The 9,230-nt window shown below is 35.6% G+C and overlaps 1 protein-coding gene across 1 annotated transcript in view; it reads left to right on the top strand.

The window, feature by feature from the left end:
* Positions 1-259: 259 nt before the first annotated feature.
* FBXO8 (F-box protein 8) overlaps positions 260-9,230 on the top strand; it is a 46,834-nt gene continuing 37,863 nt past the window's right edge. Inside the window, exon 1 of the mRNA XM_046656458.1 lies at positions 260-489. The gene's annotated coding sequence lies outside the window, so the exon portion shown is untranslated. The remainder of the gene's footprint in view (positions 490-9,230) is intronic.

Raw genomic sequence — 9,230 nt, 5'->3', positions numbered from 1 at the left:
CCGCAGATTCCACACCGCGTTCGTCCAGACCCCTGAGGAGAATGACACTGCTGAGGGCCTTCTCTATGGCAAGTCCGATCCCAAGTTCCACATGAGAGGTTTGTTTAGTTTTGATGCTCAGAGTGGCTCGGGCTGCATGGTGAAAAACAGGGACTCTACAGCGAATCGTAAACAACGGGGATAAAAATGCTTCTTCTTTACGGCTCAGAACCCAAACGTCACTTCCGGCAACAATAGGAAACGTCAAAACTCGTACAAGTCGGCTGCTCAGGTTGCTGCAGGTTGAGGCGCGCCGAGTTCGGGAGGGATCCAGTGCTGTTTCTGGTATTCTCACAGCTGGCACCTCCACCGTCGTGAACAAGTAAAGTTTGGGCCGGCTTCTCCATGGCCTGGGCTCCAGTTCCCGGCTGAGCCATTTTCTTTTTGGTTCAAAGCCCCCGCCCAGAGGCCGATTCGTCGCGGCGGCGGTGGGGATCGCAGGTCGCTCAGGTACAAGCATCAGCCTAGATATTTCAGCGCTCTTGCCTCTTTTCCCTGTACAACCCTACTTTTCTTCTCGGAAATAAAGGCAGCCGATGGTTGCCAGTTGGCAGAAACTTGCCAACCAGCAAGACTTTGGGACCAATGACAGTGCAGGGCATCTTGAGAGACAGCGGTGCTGGCTTATTAAAATGAGGAATCTGTGCCAGGAGGCGGGAGTAGGTGTGTTTCTTGTGTTTCTAGGCCATTGAGGTATATAGGTCAGTTTGGGACCCCAGGTTAGTGACTCAGCTTCCTTCCGAAATAAAGCCAAGGAATGGCAAGGATTACTCTCTTGCCCAAGTGTTGCTTTTCAAGTACGGTGGGTTTTTGTGTTTTTTGTGGGGGGTTTTTTGGTGCGTAGGCACAGTTTTCGATTCTTTACATACTTTCCAGTGAGATGAATGCAAACACATACAGTTAAGGTCACAGTGGATTCCCAGTTGCTTCAGCCGTCAAACTTTGGTTATAAATTCGGCAAATTCTTAATTTATCGTCTCTTGTTTGTCTCTCTCTGCCTGGACTCTAGTTTCTTACATGGTGGGTGCTCAAATATTCTTTGGATCAAATTACGTAAATAAATCTCAATCCTCAGCATTTAAGTTGTTTCTTTGTTTTTTTAAATTTCAGGCCCTGTATGTGTTTAGTAATTTAATATTTGTATCTACTTATTTTAACAAGTGGAATTTTTATTTTCAAGGATCCTAGGTGTTAATCTCCAAATCAATATATCGTGACCTTTATTACTGCAAAGCGAAACTAATTTATGTTTTCCATTTCAACTTTCCTTCTCCTTCTTTTAATATTTGGATTTCGGTAACCGTGTTTCTGAGATATGAGGGGTTTTTCCCCCTAAGCAAATGGCTTACAAAATTGAGATCTCAGAATGAAAAATAAATTTTATTCTGTTTTTCAGATTGACCAGGGAGCTTCCCATTTTTATCAAGTTAACTCTACAATTTGTCTGATGAGATACTGTGTTATCTATTGCTGAGTAACAGATTACCCCAAAACTTAGCCACTTAAAACAACAAACATTTATTATCTCAGTCTCTGTGGGTCAGAAATTCTGAAGCAGCTTAGCAGAGCGCCTGTGACTCAAGTTCTTTCATGAGGTTGTAGGCCAGCTGTAGTTGGGGGCTGTGATCTCATATGAAGGCTCCATCCAGGGGGAGGAGGATCCATTTCCAAGTGGGCTTTCCTGGTTGTTGGCAAGCCTGGGTTCTCCACCACATTGGCTTCTCCATGGGCCCCCCTCACACTATGACAGTTGGCTTCCCCTAGGTTGAGCATTCAGCACCCAAGATTCTCTATAGTCTTTTATAACCTCATCTCAGAAGTGGTATTGTCTGTCAGTACTGCCTTATTGTATTTGTTAGAAGGGAGTCAGTGAGTCCAACTCAGAATCATTGGAGAGAGGATTATACAAGGGCATGAATCTCAGGATGCTAAGGATCTTCAAGGGCCATCTTAGAGGCTGCCTAACACAGATAGTCTTGCTGATAACTTTTAGGAATTAATAGGTGGAAATAATTGATCAAAGATGAGTCCTACAGAAATGCAGTCAGACAAGGAGAAGTGACAGGTTGTAAAGAAAGAAACTTGTACAAGCATTCTCTCTCTTGGTAAAGGTTTTTTTTTTTTTTTTTGGTCTTTTTTCCTACTAATTATCTGAAGAGGGGCTCTAGGAAACTTTACCTGAGGGATGATGTGTGTGAAGAATGTTTGTGTTTTTAGGGTGTTCATGAGCAGAGCATATCACAGCTGGAGACTGGATATTCCTTACCTATTGCCATTTTATGTGGTTGAAATTGTATCAAAATAAACATAAGCGAAGATAGCTTTTAAGGAGGAGAAAAGTTAGGAAAGGCTAGAAGTAAGCCGTTCTAGATTAGAAAGAATGCAGGTCAGTGACAGTCTTTATGTTGGTATGAGATCCAATAAGGATGAAAGAGGTGTGTCATAGAATAGAAATGTGTCTTGTATGTCTGTCGTAAGTATTATTAGGTGGCAGGCATCTTCTTTCAGCATTACCTGGCTGTAAGTCACCAGCACAACTTTTGTTAGTGAACCATATGCACTTATTGGAATTTAAAGGTACAAGCTTCAGGGTTTGTTGTGACACTCTTTTGTCTGTGATCCACTATAAAATTGCCTATGCTGCTTCTAGGTTTGAAAGATGTCGTATATCTTTATCTGTTAGTAAAGTATTATTTAAGTTTATCTTTTATACTTCAGGAGCTTAACCAGCCTGAATGTGTCAATTCTCAAATTGTAAATTTGGCTTTTAAGTCAGGGCTCCCTATCAGTTTAACATAGTTCATTTATAGTAGGTTACAGCCAATAAACTAATGTAGTTTTGGGCCGTTAGATGTCTGCAAAGTTTTAACAGATGCTTGAGAAAATAACACAATTGAAATATTTCCACCCACTAAATATCTTATGGTAATAACTGCTACATAAGCTAAAACATGCGTCATAATTTATTATATATGATCAGTTTAATAGGGAATGTTTTGTGTGTTTATTGTGCCTTTGCATAGATTAAAAGATAGTAATTTTCTTCATTTAACAATATAAAAAGATCAAATTACCAAGAGATTATCTTTTCTTTGATCACAGTGCGTTGAAATTAGTCATTAAAATGATGGTTTTATTACTACCAGCTGCTATGTACAACTATTTTTTTACCTACATCTTGATTCCAATTTGGAAACTGAGGCTAACGTCTTGGCTGGCCTGTGATAAAGCATCAAAATCATTAATACTGAAATCTATGAAATATACATTTAACTCATGTTGCTCTTTCATTGAATTATTTTACTTAAAATTTTAAAACAACTTTAAGAAACACGTCTACTTCTAGAAACTTGTGTTCCCTGTTTCTTTATTTTTTCTCGTTTTTTTCTGACCAATTTATTGACATAAATTCTAAAATAAAATGAAAACTTCCTGACTTGAATAAGTTTATGTCATATTTGGGGCAAGTATTTTAGTGATACAGAAATGAGAAAAGATATTTGTGGTTTCAAGTTTAGGCAGCAAGTTGTGGGAGTTTAGCTCTGTGATCAGCAGTTCGCGTATTCTTCAAGAATAGATTCCATAGAATTTCGTAAGCTGTTTGAATGAAGGAACAAAATTTTAGCAAGAGCTGTGTGTGGAGAGCCCCTGTTTGCTCATATTGAGTAGTGTTTGGTAGAAGTTATAAACCTGGGGAACAGAGAGATGGAAAAGACAGATTCTATATCCACACATACATACACACCTATCTCCATCACCTCTTCATTTTATTTTACTTTTTAGGATTTTTTTCTCATTTTACAGAATCGTAGAATTTTATAGCTAAACAAAACCTTAGGGATCATCAAGTTTAAAACCCTTGTTTTACAGGTGAGGAAACTGAGACTTCCAAATATAAGGGACTTGCCCCATACAACCAGTTAAGAGTAGGAGCCTGAATCAAATCTATGTTTGTGTCAGTCTCTTTCCATTATTAGATGTTTTGTCACCTCATTTCTAACTTCCCTTGTATTTCAGGTTGCCCTTAATGTTTATTTTATTTTAATACCTTGTCTTATTTCTGTAAAAGCAATTCTGTGAGAATTACAGTTTTTGTTTTGTTTTGTTTTTTTAATTCCACAGCTCACAATGGAATGGCCATTGTGGTTAGTGGGCATGGAGTGTCGTGTGCCCCAAGGAGGTGGGTTTGCATATGCTGCCATGGCAGCTGCTGATTACAATTGGGTTGAATAAATAGTGCAGTTAAGTAAGAACCAGTGCATTAAAAATAATGCTAGTGAGAAATATGATAAATTTATTTAAAAGTTAAAAACAGTGGAATGTTTCTTGCGAAACAAGCCTAAGAAATTAAATAAGCCTACAGTTCTCAGCTTTTTGGTTACATTTAAATGACTCATTTTAATTTTTACATTTATTTAGATGCCACTTGGTAACACTCATTATAGAATCCAATTAAAGAACAGGAAAAAAACCTTCAGAAAACAAAGTAATATTGTAAATCTTTTTGAATTTAAAAAAAAAAAACCAAACTACACATGGTATGCCTTTTAGTAACAAAAACTGCTCTTGCAGGACCAGATCTTTAAATTTAATGACTGGGTTTTCTTTATGTGTTTAATGTACCTTGTGACCTCTTGGTACTTAGCTATTTCCCTTTTCTCCTTAGAAAGACCTCCTTACTGACGTACTCTTCCTTCATTTCTCAACATTTGTTGCTTTTCAATTTTAGGAGTGTGATTGGTTATCAGGTTTTTTCCTTTTTTCCCTTCTCTCTCTCTCTCTTTTTTTTTTTTTTTTTCCCAAATTTCTCTTCTTTGTCTGTTCTAAACTGCTTTGGTGGTCTCTCCTTTTGGAAGTAGAGAAATAAACGTTGGGCTGCAAATTTGACTCTAAATGTCATAGAAAATATTTTCTCACTGAATCTCCCATGTTCTTATGCCATTGAGTAATGTCACATGATATCACTTAAAGATTTTTAAAACTTAAAATCATCAAAACTCCAGTTGTTACTTTCTAATTGAAAATTTCTAAAAAAATATAAATAAGTGAATTTCTTCATCTTTTAAGTCTTAGTAGAATTTACATTTTAAAGACATCTCTTTTGATATATGTTTTATATCTTTATCTGAGATAGGAAATTTCTTAAGATTCCCCTATTTAGGTATTTAAGAAATGTTGAAGAAAACTTACCTTTTATAATGAGTATTTAAATGAGGTTATTTATGTGTCTATCATCACATACCAGTGATTTAACACTGTTTGCTCAGGAAGAGACTTATGGAATTGGTTTGCTTCAAACAAAAGCATTTAAAGAAGAATGTTTTTTTGAGACCTCCAGCCTCCTTTCTAGTCTTCTCATCCTCCAATGTGCATTCTCCACCTAAATTATAAACCATTATTACATATAGTTGTCACCACAGCATGTGCTATTTGAATCTTAGTGCCACAGAATTACTAAAAGCATCAGTGCAGTTACCCTTTTCTTATAGAATAGTGCTTTATTTGATGTTTAACTTATTACATAGAGATGTTTTGATTAAAGCTGCTTAATATTTTACAGATAGCCTTTATATTAGATATACCAACAGTTATTTATAAAACAATTTCTGATTCTTTTGTGTAAATACTCTACTCTTTGGAGAAGAGAACAAGACATTACAAATAGTCGGTCAAAAAGACCATCTCTTTTAGAAAGTAACCATCTACTGGAAGTAAATAGAAAAGTATTATTGTTCTTACAAGCTTTAGTAAATTAGTAACTGATGTAGTTGTTGGTAATTTATCTAACTCATACTGCCTGCTAGGTGGAAGGACCTTCATGGTATGTTACAAAAGATTTGTTTAGACTAAAACTGTATTTCTTTTTTAAAAAATGAGAGAACTATATCCAAAATCATGTCATAAAATTATAGCTGTTTCTTTTTGGTTTTTTTGCATTAAAAAATAAAAGTGAGTCAGGACCTAAATAGTGCTGTACCAATTAAAAGATGTTTTTCTATATGTTATCTCAGTTAAGTTTCATGCAACCCTGTAAAATAGAGAGGAGTGGTTTCCCCCACTTTTTAGGAAACTGAAGCTCAGAAACCTTGTCTGAAATATCTCAGGTCACACAGCATATGGTGTAATTGGAGCTCCAATTTTAAATTCACCCTCCAGAATAGCAGTGTCAAGAAAACCTACCTATTTCTCTTAAGCAGACATCAGTAGCCCACATTCTCTAATCTCAGCATAATAAAACTAGAAATTAATTTTAAAAACCAAAAAGGTCTACTCAGTTTTTTTAAAAAAGGTAGGCTCTTCCAAATAATTATTCAGTGCATAATAAAAGTATTATTATTAATGTTGCTATTGTTATTTTAATAGAAACTAGGTTATACAAGAATTCAGGAGATTGAAACAAAACTTCCTTTGATTTTGAAAATATTTTTAATAAGATCATTTCCACATATTAGAAATATGACAATATTATTTGAAGCAATCCAGATTAATTCACTTTAGTTTATATACTTTGATTTTTAGTCAGGTTTATTAATGGAGGTTATGTTAGTTTTGTATGTTTTGAGGAATGAGGAAATGGAGGTTGTATTCAAGTTTAATGGTGTGGTGATGTTTTTGGTAAACAGGCGTAAGTAATTATACGTTTTCTCTTTAATTTTTTTTTAGTTACACCAAGTCAGAGGCACACAAATATCAATCTTTTTGCATTTATGCTTTTACCCAGTTATTGTCAATTCCTGTGTAAATAGGATCCGATGTAAATATTCAAAATATCATTATATCTTTAAGAGTTTGTATTCCTTGATGCTGTCTTCTTTTGAGCTATAGTATAGTAAATTCCATGAAGTTAGAGATAATTCATAGGTCATAGATTTTTAATAGCTAGTTGGATTTCCTGAAATATAAAATAGTTAACGTTTCTCAAATTACGCTATACTTTCTGTGTCCTTGGTCACCTTCTTTAGAGCATTCATTGGAGTTTCTAATTCTTTTTTTTTAAAGGAGTTTGTTGAGGTATCATTAACATACTATAAAATTCACCCATGTACAATTCTCTGTCTTTTTTTTTTTTGAGATAATTGTAGAGACATGCAGTTCCAAGAAATATGCAGAAATCTCCTGTACACTTTCTTCTTTGGTAAAATATCTGTGCATGTCTTTTGCCCATTTTTAATTGAATTGTTTGATTTTTTACTGTTGAGTTTTGAGGGTTGTTTATTTGGTCTAGATACTAGTTCTTTGTCGGGTATGTGGTTTGCAAATATTTTCTCTCAGTCTGTAGTTTATGTTTTTATCTTCTTCACATGGGATTTTAGAGAGCGAAAGTTGTTAATTGTGATCAGGTCCGCTTTATCAGTTTTTGCTTTTGTGGATCGTGCTTTTGATGTCAAGTTTGAGAACTCTTTGCCTAGCCCTAGATCCCTAATATTTCCTTCTACGTATTTTCCTAAGAGTTTTATGATTTTATGCTTTACATTTTAAGTCTATTATCCATTTTGAGTTAATTTTTAAAAGATGTGAAGTTTAAGTCAAGTTTCGTTTAATTAGGTTTTTTTTTATTATTATTTTGAGGAAGATTAGCCCTGAGCCAGCTACCACCAATCCTCCTCTTTTTGCTGAGGAAGACTGGCCCTGAGCTAACATCCGTGCCCATCTTCCTCTACTTTGTATGTGGGACACCTACCACAGCATGGCTTGCCAAGCAGTGCCATGTCTGCACCCAGGATCTGAACCGGTGAAGCCCAGGCCACCAAAGCAGAACATGTGAACTTAACCGCTGTGCCACTGCACCCGCCCCTAAGCTTTTTAGCATTGTTTGCCATTCATCCATTCATCCAGTCAAAAAATATTTACTGAGTACTTTATATGTCTAAGGCACTGTGTTTGGTACTGGGTTTATCCATGTAGCCTATTGTGTGGAATCAATTCCTCATCTTAGTATTTATAGACAGTTCTTACTTCACATGGTACCATGTTAACTGAAACTCATGCGTATTAGAATTGTGGCCTTGCTTTGACGGTCCCATGGTCCCACGGTCCCATAGCTATTAACCCGTAGCTAGCACAGTACTATACAAAGCAAGGACTGCTTGTATATATGTGTGTGTGTGTGTGTGTGTATATGTGTGTGTGTGTATATATATAATTTTAATTTTTATTTCCTTTCATAAGTCAACTATAATAAAATTGAATAAAAGCACAATATGATAGGTGAGTCCAAAATTATTATTGTCTTAATGAATATGTGTTTGAGTAAATATTAGTATTCTGTAATCAAGAAACAGGCTTAATACCAATCTCAGCGATTTTTGAAACATTGATTTCAAAGATCTAAGAAGTTAACATACTATCCACAAAGCACTGTATAATTCGAATTACTGGAGATGTGACGGTGTTATAAAGATCTTTAGTAGAAATTTCTTCTTATTAATTGACATTTATTTTGTGATATTGCAAAAGGGCTTTTGACTTGTTGAATCTTCCCATGAAGTCTTGAAGTTTTCATTTCTAGAAACATGTCGATAGTGATTGAAGATGATGGTAGTAATTAACTGCCAAAATGGTATCTCTGTTATCACTGACTGATTGCTAAATACTTGATCTTATTTGCCCAACTCTCTTTTTATACATAGTGTATCAATCTAAGCAAAGTTAGCTTTTTCTTACTTTATATGTTTACTAGTTGTTATTTTTTCCTAGGAAAGGTAAATGGCATCTCTCCAAATTTCACAGATCCTAAATTAGTGAAATTTAAAATCAGGATTATAACTGCTCAGGTAATTAAATCCAAAATAATCCGGTATACTCTGTAATGGAAGAACCCACATAAGAGTTATCATTTAAAAGGAGATGAGGGCTGACTACAAAACTACCTCTTACTGTAAATTACCTACTATGAGCTAGCTTCTCTAAATGTTATCCCTTCTAAGCCCCATGCGATAAGAATTATCCGTTATTTTTCTGATGAGGAAAATAAGGACCGCAGGCTAATCAGATTCTGTGTTAGAGTCTGAACCAGATCTTTTTTCACATCAGAGCCTGTGTGCTTTCCACAAAAACAGTAGCCTGAAACAGAAGCTGTAGCTGGGAACAATAGTGTAGGTAGTAAGCAGTGTCAGGGGTAAAAGAAATGAGAGCCAGTGATAAAGAAACAGATGGTGGATTCCCTTTGCCATTCGTGGGCTCTAACAGCT

This window comes from Equus quagga, chromosome 3, assembly GCF_021613505.1.
Source record: "Equus quagga isolate Etosha38 chromosome 3, UCLA_HA_Equagga_1.0, whole genome shotgun sequence".
In the NCBI taxonomy this organism is placed as follows: Eukaryota; Metazoa; Chordata; class Mammalia; order Perissodactyla; family Equidae; genus Equus; species Equus quagga.
Note: the sequence above shows the minus strand (reverse complement) of the source record. Positions and strands in the feature narration are given on the sequence as shown.